Below are 14,524 nucleotides of genomic sequence, written 5' to 3'. Positions count from 1 at the left end.
TAAACTTGTAATGACGTGCAACTGGATCAAGATGGCCGCAAGGGAGTGAAGGGCACAACTGCATGCCTTTCCTGGCTCTTTCTTCTGATAGTGTGAACACCCAGACACAGAATGATCTCTGCGAAATGGCAAAAGTTTTGTTAAAAGACAGAAACACTTTAATGGTGCGTTCACACCTACAGGATCTGCAGCTGATTTTCTGCAGCAGATTTCGTTTAAATAACTGAACACAGCATCAAATCTGCTGCAGATCTGCTGCAGATCCTGTAGGTGTGAACGCACCCTTACACTTCTATTTTTAAAGCATTCTTCCTTTGCAGTATTCTTATAAATTTCCACACTCCTTTAAAACCTTGGCGCAGTACTGTATGGGAGGTAGCTCACACACCGAAAACAGTTGCTCATATAATATGTCAGGAATGTGCAATAGCCTGGTGTGAACCTGGCCTGGTTTTTGCCTCCGTGTGACACACCCGATTTACAAGAGTTACCACTGAACTCTCCCAGCCTTGATTGCTGCACCTGAGCAAGTCTGTTTGATTGATGTTCTTCTCTGCCTGTCTGTACCTGGAGTATTCGGACCGGGCTCTTGATCCTTATAAATGATCTTCATAAATGAAAGCTGAAGCCAGTCCTTCCCTGCTGGCTATTTAGGTTCATACCCTGATCCCAGCTACCCCTGTCAGTTCCTGCGATCCCCGTACCTAATCCCTCTGCTCGTTTTGACCTGTTATCTGACCCTCCGCCTGACCTCTGACTATCCGATTGTTACCTGACTTTGTACTGAGTTGGCCGTTTGGTTTGGACTTTGGCTTGTCGACTTTCCCTTTGTGTTTGTTCGTCTGTCTTGTTCTGTGTTTGCACCTATAATAGTGCAGGGGCCGCCTTCGTGGTTGTCCTCGGCTACCTAGGGCCGTTTGAGGCAAGTAGGTAGGGACAGTGGGTGGGCTCAGAATCAGGACTCACTGCCGTGTCTTGTCCCTGCCTCCCCCGTCTGACATATTTTCTAGCATCCATCTAATGCAAAAAGTCTAAACACTCAATCCTTGTAGAGTTATCTCTGATATGTAAATGAAGCTTTAAATGTTAATGTCATCACTAGAAGAACATTTTTGACATGTTACAGAGAGTCAGTTTTGATCAGTGATGGTTGGAGTCGCCCAGAATCACTAGAAACAGTGAGGAGAAACAATGTTCAGATTAAGACTTCTTCCCCTTTTTTAGCAGTTAGAACACAACCCCCATCCCTTTGACGTTTCAAAAAAAATGTTTTTATTTATTTATCAGTTGTTGTTTTTTTTTCACATTACAGTAACAGTTTAAAATTATACAAAAAGAACTGGGGCCAAATGGCTGAAATATGAGTTTTTATTCAACGTTATTAACTTTCTGTATTAGAAAGTTGCTTCATCAGCATTATTATATATTATACATTCATTAATCTCCTAGAATTGTGTTATAAAAACACTTTTTTAATGTGGCGCAATTTTCTTACACCATCGATTAGCATCAACCACAGAATTCGTAGATTGCCCATTCTATAAATTAAATAGTTTGCATATTATACCAGAAATGCAGTACAGTAGAGGCAAGGTGGTAGTGAATATTTTATACCTAAATATCAACATATTACACAGGAATTCATTTTTTATGTATGAAAAATTACATTTTACTATTGTCAAGCAATATTGTTTTTGAAAAGTAGAAACAAAGAAGATTGATGTCAGAAAAACACATGGTCCATCTAGCCTGTACCAATATATTATTATATAATTTCCCTTTTATTTTTAAATTCCCCAAACATGTTTAAATTTACTTACTGTTGATTTTACAACCTGCTGAAAGTGCGTTACAACCATTTACTACTCTACTCGGTAAAATAATATATTCTGACATCTAGTCTTCCTCCCAACAAACCTCAGATTGTGCCCCCTTATTCTTAAGTTAGCTTCCGTCTTGAACCTTATCTTACCCTTTAACATATTCAAAGGTTTCCATCATGCCCCCTTTTTCTATTCTTTCCTTCAGGCTATACATGTCATGATATCATTGTCTGATGATTACTTTAAACATTTAGAAATTCTTGGAGTCGTATCAGTTTGAGCTATAATTATTATGTGTTAATGAGTCTTAGGTGTTAGGAAACATAAATACTGCCTGTATATCTGAACTGCACTCCAATGAAAAAAGACAAAAAAAAAGGATCTGAGTAAAAGGATCTTGTCAGGAGCTATCCGTCATGCTTGGCTCCTAGCACATCCGGAGCAAACGATCGGCCTCCTGCAAGCATACGTCGGAGCGCATGGAGCCGACAGTATCCCTAGCTACCCGGCCAGGTTGGTTAATAGTGGCTTCTTCATTAGTTTCACCTCCCCCGGCTGATGGGCTCAGGTACTTGAGATGTAGTTGGTGCTGACTTTCGGCTGTCTCCGCAAGTCAGCTTTTGTTGTATTTTGGGAGTTTGGAGTCTTAGCTCCAATCACGTCCTGGGGCTGGGACTCCAGTCTCCTTAATTATCTTCCCCTGTGTGTCCTTCCTTGCCTGCGATATAGCCTCAGTTCCTGAGTGTTTTCTTGACCTAGCATTCCTCTTGTATATTATTCCGGTTGTTAGATTTAGGATTTAGCTTTTTGAGTACATTTTGGTACTGCGCTGACTGGTTGTTGCTGGAATTCCTGACTTTGTATTTTTATTATGTTTGTCTGTCTTGTCCTCATTTGGGGCACAACTGTACAGGCCAGGAACAGTTGACCAGTTATCCACTGCCATTTAGGGCAGTTGAGGTAAACAGGCAGGGACAGCGGGGCGGTTGTCAGTGCTAGGGCATCACCTGTCTCGTGTCCTCCAGTTCCCAAGTTCTGTTATCAGTAAAAGAACAAAAATATTTATATTGCCGGTTTCACACATGCCAGACTTTTGGAAAACTGCCACTGCAGTATTTGTGCCAAAACCAGAAGTAGATCAACAGTAAAGAGAAATACCAGTCCTCCCTTTATATTTTCCATCCCACTTGATTCCACTTCTAGCTTTGGCACAAAAAACGTGTGAAACCAGCATGTGTCCATCAGGGATGTGTCAGACAGACCTTCTCTTCTCGAGATACAAGAGTGACAGCCTGCTCAGCCAATCACTGGCCGTTGTGCTGTCCCATCTCAGTCAGTAAGTGATTGGCTAAGTGAGCTGTCACTCTGCGCTCAGTCAATCACTGACTAAGAACAGACAGCGCTGGGCCAGTGATTGCCTGGACAGACTGGAGGCGGCTGAAGACATGGAAGAGGACACCAGGGGAGCATGGCATGGACAGGTGAATAATTTTATTTTATTTGAATTTTTATTTTTGCTAATTTGGTTAACAAATTTAGGAAAAATTTTCTATGTCAAGAATCTAATTTTTGCCGGGTTCAATTCGCTCAGCTCTAATTGTGAGAATATAGTTCAGTTGTAACACAGTAGGTGGGAAGCAATGTAAAGGTTAACCAAAACTTTTTCTTTTTTTCAACCTGAAAAAAAGGTAATTAGATTCTTTTGTAATTTCTGACTAATCCACAAAGGAAACCTGGAACGGTGGGATTTCAAGACAAGAATCCTTTCTCAGGAATATTGATATTCATCTCTGACGTGAATAAAATGTTTTATGTTTGCTAAGAGTCTCCAGCAATGTTCCATCAATAACAGAACAATGAAAATAATTAGAAAGCAAGAACATTAATAGGGAAGTACAGGTTGTGCCGTTTAATGACTTAAATGTAGATGGTGAACTTTCTCGGAGAAATGTAAGATGCATTAATCAGAGATATAAGATATTAAATGCAGGAACAGAGAGGGTCGTAACTGTGACTGCAACTAGTTCTAAAGCAAAGGCGTCTGTTGAATGTAATAGTAGGGGTTTGTCTGATACAATGAAAGTGTTTTATTGATGTGATGTGAAGGGGATTTAAATTCTAGTCATATACAAAACCTCTCTATTCATTAAAGGGGATTTTTTTTTCTTTCAAATCAACTGGTTTCAGAAAGTTATATAGATTTATAATTTACTTCTATTTAAAAATCTCAAGTCTTCCCATACATATCAGCTGCTGTATGTCCTGCAGGAAATGGTGTTTTCTTTTCAGTCTGACACAGTGCTCTCTACTGACATCTCTGTTCAAGACAGGAACTGTTCAGAGCAGTAGCAAATCCCCATAGAAAACCTCTCTTGCTCTGGACAGTTCCTGTCTCGTAGAGTCATCTGGAATACATACAATAAACCCTACGGTTGTTAGAATAAAGGCCTTTCATATGTTATTTGGAATAGACTACCATATGCTTAGATGTATATTTATGTATACTACATAGCTGGGTTACCCATTTTATTGTTTAAAAACTACTCATCTGTAACAATTGTAAAAACCTGCAGCTAAATATCATTTCCTTTAATTTCATTTCATGCCTTTTGATTTTATTATATTCTACTATGCTTTTAGTCATTCTTTGACCATCATAGAAAAATTAACCTATTACGGTGAATAGATCAATAGAGGCTTTTATACTTGGTTGTTTTTGGAGAAAAATGAAGGTGTATTAGTACAAGTACCTAATTTAATCTATTTCCTATAGTTATATCACTAATAGGGTAAGCCACCATATTTGCCTGAGCTAAAAGATCCTAAAATTGGTATTTAATAGATGCTTGAGTCTAATCATTTGGCATTTAAATACCGGTGTCTGATGGAGCCCTAGGAAGTCCAGGAAAACATGAAAGAGTAAGGTTAGGGTTCAGTTATGAAATATTTCTTAAGAGAAAAAGCAAAGTGATAATGCTGTCAAAAGTAGGTTGGTCAGGTCCTTCTGTCTTTTAAGTAATTGCAAAAAGACAAAATCATGTTGAGATTAGGACTCTAAGTGCCAGAACATCATCTTCGGGACTTCTTGAGATGGTTCTTAATATCATATTTGGGGTCCTTGTGCTCTGTTCCCACAACATCTTTTTTACATGAAAAACATCCATCTTTTGATAATGACGGACGTTATTAATGAACATGATCATTAATAACGTCAGTCATTATCAAAAGGAGGACATTTATCACATAAAAAAAGACATTGTGGGAACATAGCCTAATGATGTCACCAATGGCCACTGAAGTAATTCTGGCATGGTTTCTCTGGCACATCCAGCAGAATGGATTTGGGAGCCTGATCAAAATACACACAATAACACATATAGCAGGGGCTGAGGGATGACACATTCAGTTCAGGGCTTGCCCCTCAGTACATGCAGGATCAGGGGCTTCTGTCTTTGATAGGAGTCACTGCTCCTGTACATCCTTTTTGGGGTGTCCTATGACGATGCCATAATGCATCACAGAAAATATGTACATGACCTGTACACGATGCTCAGTGCATTAGCGCTTATATACACTAGGACAGTCCCTAGGTACAGTCCCACAGCAAGTATACTGGCTGAATCTTAAATGTCAGTCTAATCCAAATTAAAGGCCAGTTATTTGGTAAATAATTGGCCTGTACAAAATTCCCATAAGATAACTGGATTTTTGGGTGTTTATATATATACATACTACCCTTGAAGAATAGATCATAGATACGGTCCTTAGAACTCAAAGTATTCCTGATTTTGCTCTCTTTTGTATCGTTATTCGACTCATCTGTTGCAAACACAAAGACTCCTATTAATTTCCATTTTCAATTAATTTAGAAGGTTTATAATCACTAAGGCATTTTGTAATCCATTAATTAATCTTATTCATGTTCCTAAGACGTCTCACCTGACTTGAATCCCTTTTGATATTATCAGTAAATTTGATTCGACAGTTGTCTACATTTATTATTATTCAAAAAACAGTTTCCTAATTTTTAAGGATAATAGCTTAAAGGGGTATTCCCGGAAAATTAACCTTTTTTCTATCCCCTATCATGACGACCCCTGAAACCCCCCCTCCCCCGCCGATCTCTGTATTGGACTCCACCAACTCTGTTCTGCATAGAGCCCTGAGTCGGCATGTGACCCGCAGCTCTATTCATTCCTATGGTGCTACAGAAAAAAACGAGTACGCCAGAAGAGCGATGTACTCTGCTCTTTCCGTGGCGCCATAGGAAGAAGTGAGCCATGGGTTGCATGCCAACCCGGGGCTCTATTCATAACAGAGCCAGGGGGTCGGATATGGAGATTGGCTGGGGGTTCAGGGGTCAGACCCCCTGCGATCTACTTTTCCCCTATCCGAAGTCAATTTTTCCCAGAATACCCCTTTAACGTAACACCATTTGTGCTTCACGGTGTTGCATCACATTTTACCAAGGCCACATCCCTTTTCCTGAAACAACAGAAAAATCTGTATAAATTGTCCAAAAAGTTATACGATTTCTCTTGCATTTGCTATAGAGAGTCATTGTTTATAGTATGTAATCTGAGCAGAGACTGGTAGACAAAAGTCTGTTCTGGGTCCTATTCTTTTTAAGAAGTTTGTAAGTGACATAGGAGAAGGTTTGGTATGCAAGATTTGTCTGTTTGCTAATAACACGGCTTTAGGGTCCAATTAGATGGGCCGATGGCAGCCTGATTAATAATGTAAACAAGCACCTATCTCCTAGATCATCCCTCTTTTACTAAGCTGACTTGATAATCATTTAGCAAGGGCTGTGCGGTAATCGTTGCTCCGCTGAGGACTACTCCTCTTGCGCTAGTGGTTCACGATTACTGGATGAGCCTACCCACCCCTTAAAGTGACTCTTTTCCCACAATCTGTCCCCCCCAAACCACTTGTACCTGGGGTGCATTTGGCAAGTGATGCAGTTATTGTCCTAAAAACTATTTTTTTTACTTGCAGCCCTGTGTCAAATTGGTGTGGCCTAGAGTACCCATGCCCTAGGCTTGCACCGCCTCTACGTCCCTCCTCCCCGTCTTCCTAATCATCAGGAATGGTCCTGGCAGAATTTCTCCTATTCCTCACCTGTCTGAACACTGCACATGTGCCTTAATGATGCAACACATGTGAATAGGAGAAAACCTGCCTGGAGCATTCCTAATGGTGAAGAGGTCGGGGAGGAGGGATGGAGAGACAGTGCAACCCTAATGCACAGACTCTTTAGGTCACGCCAATTTGACACAGGGCTGCAAGTTAAAAGTTGTTTTTTTAGGACAATATCTGCATCACCTGCCGAACGGACCACAGGACAGATCTTGAATTAAAAGCAGCTTTCTGAAGGTACAAGCGGTTTGGGGGGGGGGCAGATTGTGCGTACAGAATCTCTTTAAAGCGTTATTCAGACAGGGCTTGTCAAACGCTGTTGAGGATGCCCTGCTCAGCCATCCAACTCCCTAAAAGACTTTATGGCCCTTGCTATCCATCACCCGGATACCTCCGTTGAGTGGGAGACAGAGAGTGACATTTCCAGTGACACAGAGACCTAAGTGGTAAGGTCACTTTCCAACCACATCTGGTGTATGTATATTGAGGGTCTGGTGGCCCCTTATAAGGGGGGGGGGGGTAATGTCATACCTGTACCTTGGTTTTGAGCTCTGGCAGCCAGCTATGGCAATTGCAGCAAAACTTATGTATTTGCTAGTTGTTCTTATGTTTGCATTTCACTGGTGTGAACATCCACTGGTGTGGTTATCATGATTTTTCAACATGTTGAAAAACCACAATCAGTCAAATTTGTGCATTATCGGCAGGGATGGCCGGTAATCAGCCACGTATGGTCAATAATCATTCGGTGTAATAGGGCCCTTACTGTAGTTTAAGCCACTTACACACACTAATTTTTTTTTTATAATTTTGGGTTCAAGGTAGTCGCTGCCAGTGATTAATGCTATTGAGAAGAATCAAGGAGACATTAAAGCAGTCACTAATGTTATTGAGACAGCATCAGCAGGAATGCTGCATAGGGCAGACAGAAGAACAGGGGCCATGTCATCATGTCTGAGCGGTGCTTATGGAGCTTAAAGGCTATGGCACACTGCAAGTGTTCTGGCTATTGCTTCAGAACATTTATTATAGTGATAGAACACTCCTGGCCAGGGGCGTAACTATCACAGTAGCAGTCATAGCTGTTGCTATGGGGCTCAGAGCATCAGGGGGCCCAGCAGGGCTGCCATCAGGACAGTATCAGAGAGATCACAGGGGACAGCCTTGTACTGGTTTCTGCAGCTCTGGCCCCCCTGTATAGAATATGCTCTGCCACTAGCTGTACTCCTGCCTGTCATGCCACTTGCAGCATCCTACAGTAAGCTGGATAAGCATCTAGCTTACTGTATGGAGACAGTGATTCTGACATGCAGGTGGGAGAAGCTGCTGGTGTTATGTGCTGTGATGGAGGAGGATGAGGTATAAACAGCCCTGCATCTTCCCTACATTAAAAGTGAGTGTGCTTGTGTCTTTGTATGTTCATATGTGTTTATTTATATCATGTGTCTACACTGTATATGTATATGTATGTGTGTGTGTGTGTGTGTGTGTGTTTGTGTGTGCGTATGTGTGTGTGTGTGCACGCGTGCATGCGCGCGCCCATAGCAATCATAAATTTGCTATGGGGCCCAGTCATTTCTAGTTACACCCTTGCTCCTGGCTTTATAAGAAAAAAGCTGATGTGGCAGTACTAGCCTGGTTAGCAACCACAATTATGACTTATTACCCTCTATGGGGGCAGATTTATCAAACTGATGTAAAGTAGAATTTGTCTTAGTTGTCTCTAGTAATTTTTCAAATACTCTGTGAGGATTGAAAGGTGGAATCTGATTGGTTGCTTGGGGCAACTGAGCTAGTTTTACTTTACACCATGTTTGATACATCTCCCTCTATATGTTCAGGGCTGCTGCCGCATCAGTATCTACAGAATACATAGCTTGCTCGCCCCACCACCAAAACACTTACAACTGTGTCTGGAGCAGATATACCACTAACCTCCCCCAGCTAGTCCCCTGACAACAGCAAAATTACTTCATATTTGTCCTTACCAAAGAAATTAACTGAGAATATTAAAAAGCCTGGTAATTAATTAACCTACATTTGTTTCACATTTGCATTAATGAGATGAGCAAAGCAATAAAAATGATTTATTAGAAAAATGTATTTCTAAAGCATACTAGAATCTGACATTGGTGCGGTTAGAGACGTTTGTCACCTTGTCAGGGTCAGGTTATAAGAAGGGTAAAGGGCAATTGGCCAAACGCCTTCAGCTTCTAGCGGTTGTAATCTCCTAGTTACCACCAACCTACCAATTATGGCTATGTTCACACTACGTATGAGACCAACCGTTCCGTGACCCTGGCCGGCATCAGCGCGCCCGCATCAGAGCTTCCCACAGCCCACAGTGAAGCGAGCGGCCAGAGCCACTCGCTTCACTGTGTGAACTGACAGGTCTTTCTGCCGCCGGAATTCACTGAATTCCGGCCGCAGAAAACTGACCTGTCATTTTTTTCCGGCGCCGCACAGATCCCGGCCGGAGCGTATATGATGTGCGTACGCTCCGGCCGGGATCCCATTGCACATAGGCTATGTCCGACCTGGCAAAAATTTTGTCTGCATGCAATGTTCAAATAGCCATCTAAAGTTGCCAATGTTGCGGAAACTTTGGGTGAAACCATATGCCGTAACCTGGGGATGCTAGGTGTTGTTAACAGTGTGCTAGGTGTAGTAGTGTCAACTAGTGATGGGCGAACATGTCCGTAAATGTTTCTATGTTCATACCAACATGATGCTAACTGTTTGTGTTTGCTGATCACAAACAATTTGCTCGATAGGAATGGTTATAACAATCATATTCAAACATATTTGAACATGCGGTGTACGCAACTGCGTAATTTACGCTTTGCACCTGATAATCTGTACACATGTGTGTGGTAATGGTGCGCAAAGGCACCCATCATCCCTGGGTGTGACACATGACAGAGTTACCTTTGAACAGGTGGTATAAAGCTTAGTGGCTGTACTGGGACACTGCACATGCTGCTTGTATCATGCACCTTCACCTTCATCTGAACTCGGAAATATATACTTCCAAGGTGGCCAGAGGGCTTAGGAGAATTGGTTCAGTAGGTAATTCACATTTGGTAGATCCCCCTAGTAGGTAATCTAGATCAGTTAGTTAGGAGCACTGGGGGCATTCTTCTGCCCCACACAGCAACCCTTCGGCCCGCCCACCGCCTCCTTTAGTGAAGCCATCCCTATGCATAATCATGTATGCATAATCAGGCTAGTCCTTGAGCACATGCGCAGGAACAGCAGCTTGTCTCTGTATAGGTGTTCTTCCTGCACATGTGTGTCAAAGACCGGACAGATTTTACATACATGATTATGCATAGGGAAGGCATCATTGAAGGAGGCGGCAGGTGGGCCAAGGGGGGTGCTCTGTGGGGTAGAGGAACACCCCAGTGCTCCCAGCTAGCTGATTTGCATATTTGCTCTACATCAAACTTCTTTGATCAAAAGAAAAAGAAGACCGATGCCACAAAGATGAGATACACAGCTGCAGGGGGATATCAGTGGGTTTGTTTGCGTGAACCTACTGAGCAACTTTGGCCAAAATTTTGATGGAATCGCAACACAAATTGCATTATTTTACCACAGTAATGCTATTCACGTCAAAATAGCATTAACATCGCGGCCATCAAAGGCTAAATAAATGTCACATGTGAATACAGGCTTAGGCTATGGTCCTACTACCTATTAACAATGGTTGTTCTTTAGTAAATGGCCATTGTTTATTGCTAAACCAAGGCTATTGTTGTAAAATTACTATGACCATTAATTTCCTCTGTGGTTTTACAACGACCGTTGTTTGCCCTCATTTGTACGCAGTAGATACATAGACTATATGCTGTAATTTATCTTTTGAATTAAAGCAAATGCACCACTAGGTACATCGCTTTGTGTTTTTTACATGAAAAGACCGATGCCAGTGCCGCTGTCATTTTTTTTGAACCACTGCCCAGTTTCTGACCACTGGCACGGCATGAAGCACTGGGCCCCAGTTTGACAAGACCCCTTCCCCTCTGTAATGCGGCTCCATCAGAATCAATGAAGCCACGTCACAGAGGGGAGGGGAGATCATCACAATGGCCTGCCCCCAGTGCTTCATGCCGGGCCGATGTTCGGAAATAGACCGCCGCCGTACGCAGGAACCAGCTGATGGTTCAAGAAAAGGACCGCGGCCCTGGCATCCACGCACTGGCACCAGTCTATTCATGTAAAAAAAAACACAAAGCGATGTACCCAGTGGTACATTCGCTTTAAAAATGCTTCTTTCACCTCTTTCATGCCCACTCCTAAATTCATCATTTATTATAATTCCCTCACCAAAACTGCTGGAATCATTCTCTTAATGGATCGGCTCACTAAAGTATCAGGTTACAGCTGCAAATAGAATAAACATTTACAGAGGATTACCAATAATTGTGCCATCCATTAGGGTAATATGACATTTTTACTTTAGGCTTTGCACAGCTCAGTGTGTGTTTTGTTTTCTGCAGATTTCCTTTGGCCTCGTCCATTGTCTGAACACACCTCAACATTAGTATTTTGAATGTATATAAATGAAATGCATCGGGCTATGGTTCATATTCATCTGAATGAGGCAATTATATGTTATTATCTATTGTCCAGGTTGTATTTGCTGTTTCTATAGTCGCACTTGCTTATAAATACATTCATTTCCACATGCTGCGATAATAAAATATTATTGTATGGACACCCAAGGTGTCTTTTTTAATTAAAAAAAAAATTGTCATTTTAATATTTGATTTTCATTCAACAGTATGTAAAGAAGATAAATGAACAGAAAACGCGAACAACTTTACCTTACAATATATTGTTTAGCAAATAATCCCTAGCATTTGCGTCTTTGGCGGCAACAAACTCCGTTAGACATTTATTATGTCTCTCTACCAGTTCCAGACATCAAAAAATGTTCTCAATTGGGAATTTCTCAGCTCTGCAATGTTTAAAGGGTTTCTTGCTCCGCAGCCTGTTTTAAATATCCCCACAGCATTTTGATGGTACTTAGAATCAGGCTTTCACATGAAAATTTAAGAACCTTATATCTCTTCTTCAGCAATTCTTTGGTTAGTTTACTTTTTTGCTTAGGATCCTTCTCATATTGCAAGCCCCGCTTTTAACTGAGATTCAGTCTTCCTCGCTGGATGCATACATCCCAAGAGAAAAGAGATCCTTGTGAAATATGGTTTATGAGCTTCTATATAGGTGCTTCCAGACACAACTTTTTTTGTGGCGTTTTTATGGCCTCCACCATTTTTTTTACTCAATTCATGCCAGATTTCCGATTAATCCTAGTAAATCTCCCCACTATGGTTTGATTTCACATATTACATAAGATCGATATAAGGCACGCTGGCACAATGATCTAATATTAATTACTTGGAGGTTTATGCTTTATACTTTTATAACTCTGAATATAAGGTACAGTATCACTATAAGAAGTAAAAAATAGAAATGGATGAATAAAGGATCAAAGAAGAGTTCTCATTTATTGCATGCAACTTGAATATATTGAAGAAAAAGGAAAATTGATCCAGCTTGTTTTAGTAAAACTTCTTAGTCTCTGATGACACGTTTCAACGGCATGCGCCCTTGCTCATAGACATAAGCCAACTTGAAGATATTACCATTGTGTATTTCATGTCTTTGTAATTCTGGAAGAAGTTAAAAAGGTTTCCCATGTTACAAAGTTATTTATCAGGAGAGAGAGAGGAAAGGGGGCAGACCTTACAGGCGAGTGCCCCACACTCCCAGCCTTCCCTCCCACCCCCCACCAGCCTCCATGGCCAGGAAAAAGGAAGCCTCAGGCTTCCCATTTCCATGGCTACCATCAGGGCTCTGCAATCACAGAGCTCCGATGGACATCAGACAGGGAATTCTCCCTCTGTAGAGGGAGAATTCTCTGTCAGAAGCCCTATAGATGCTGCGGTCGTGCTGAACGCAGTATCTATAGGGTTAGCTCTCAGCACCGGAGCGCGGCTCCAGTGCTGAGAGTTGCGGCGGGTCCCTGGCTATCGCTGATAGCCGGGACCCGCCGCAGATGACACAGGCGCAGCTCCTGTGCCTGTGTGATCTTGAATCATAAATTAACATCACTGCAGCATCAGGCACAGGCTGCAGTGACGTTAATTTACAGTGCGTCGGCGGGAGGTGGTTAATAACAATTTTCACTGGAATTTTTCATTAAATGTACTGTTTAATGCTATTTTTGCATTGTTACTACAATTTATGCTTATAAGCTTCACCTCATATTTATGCTGCAGTAATATACTAAATGATGGAAGATTCTTACACTATAAATGTATTTTTACTACCAAGTAGACAAAATGATGCCGAGTAAAATATTTCAATGAGTTAAATAAAGTACAGCTCATGCTAAACTATAACACTGTAGTACTAAACTATCTAAATAATATAAACACATTGGGGGAGCTTTATCAAAGGGTGTAAATAAACGCCTGGTATAAACTGTCCATAGCAACCAATCACAGCTCCTCTTTTATTCTACCAAAGCTGAAAGCTGAGCTGTGATTGGTTGCTGTGAGCAGTTCACACCAAGTGTATATTTACACCCTTTCATAAATCTCCCCCATTATGTAATTCTTGAGACTATTCTTACAATACATCACAGCAACATCTGGCAATTTCTGGTGGTTCTATTCAAAATACTTCTAAAGACCTGTTTACTGATTAATGCATCTAATGCTAATTTTCCTGCTAGACTATTTAAACGAAGGTAAAAATGCTAAACACGTCCCATCATAATACAAGGATAATAAAGATTATTATGCTAATTGATTTAACAAATGTTCAAGAAATAACCATGATTAGTACCTTAAAAAAACATGTCAAAACTACTCCCTCCAAGAAATTCTATTTTAGGCAATGTTCACACAATGTTCTCACATGGCCATTGTTTGCAATTAAAACAAAGGTTGTCCTTGTCATAAAAAAAAATCTGTTACATTTAAGTCAATACAAACAGTGGCTGTTGTTCACACAGTGTATTGAACAACGACTGTTGTTCGCAACGGGTGTGGAAATAATTGAGATGTCAATTATTTCCGGCCGTTGTGCAATGAGCTCAATGCAATTTTCACTGCATTTTCATGCATGCATTTTAACATGATATAGCTATACATATACTTATATAGTCATAAATACATTTTTTTTTTACTTTTATTGTTTTGAAGTTTTTTTTGTCAAATAGACACAGCCAACCAAAGTGCCAAGGTATGTAGCAGCATTAGGGCCCTATTACACGGGACGATTATCGTGTGGAAAATCGTTATGTTGTTTGAATTTACACGATAATCGTCCTGTGTAATTGCAGGAAACGAGCAAAAAATCGATTATGTGTGGTTGATTGTTGATTCAGATCTGATCCTAAAATCATTGTTAATCGTTCGCTAATCGTCTGCTGTAATTCTACATTGATTCTCTGTAGTTCCGCATTTGTTCCTTCTTTAACTGGGATCAGATGGAGTAAACTATCACAGTAAAGATTGTTTTAACAATCGTAACTAGTGACTATT

The sequence above is a fragment of the Dendropsophus ebraccatus genome, chromosome 7, assembly GCF_027789765.1.
Source record: "Dendropsophus ebraccatus isolate aDenEbr1 chromosome 7, aDenEbr1.pat, whole genome shotgun sequence".
NCBI lineage: Eukaryota > Metazoa > Chordata > Amphibia > Anura > Hylidae > Dendropsophus > Dendropsophus ebraccatus.
The sequence above is the reverse complement of the archived record's forward strand: the minus strand, read 5'-3'. Positions refer to the sequence as shown.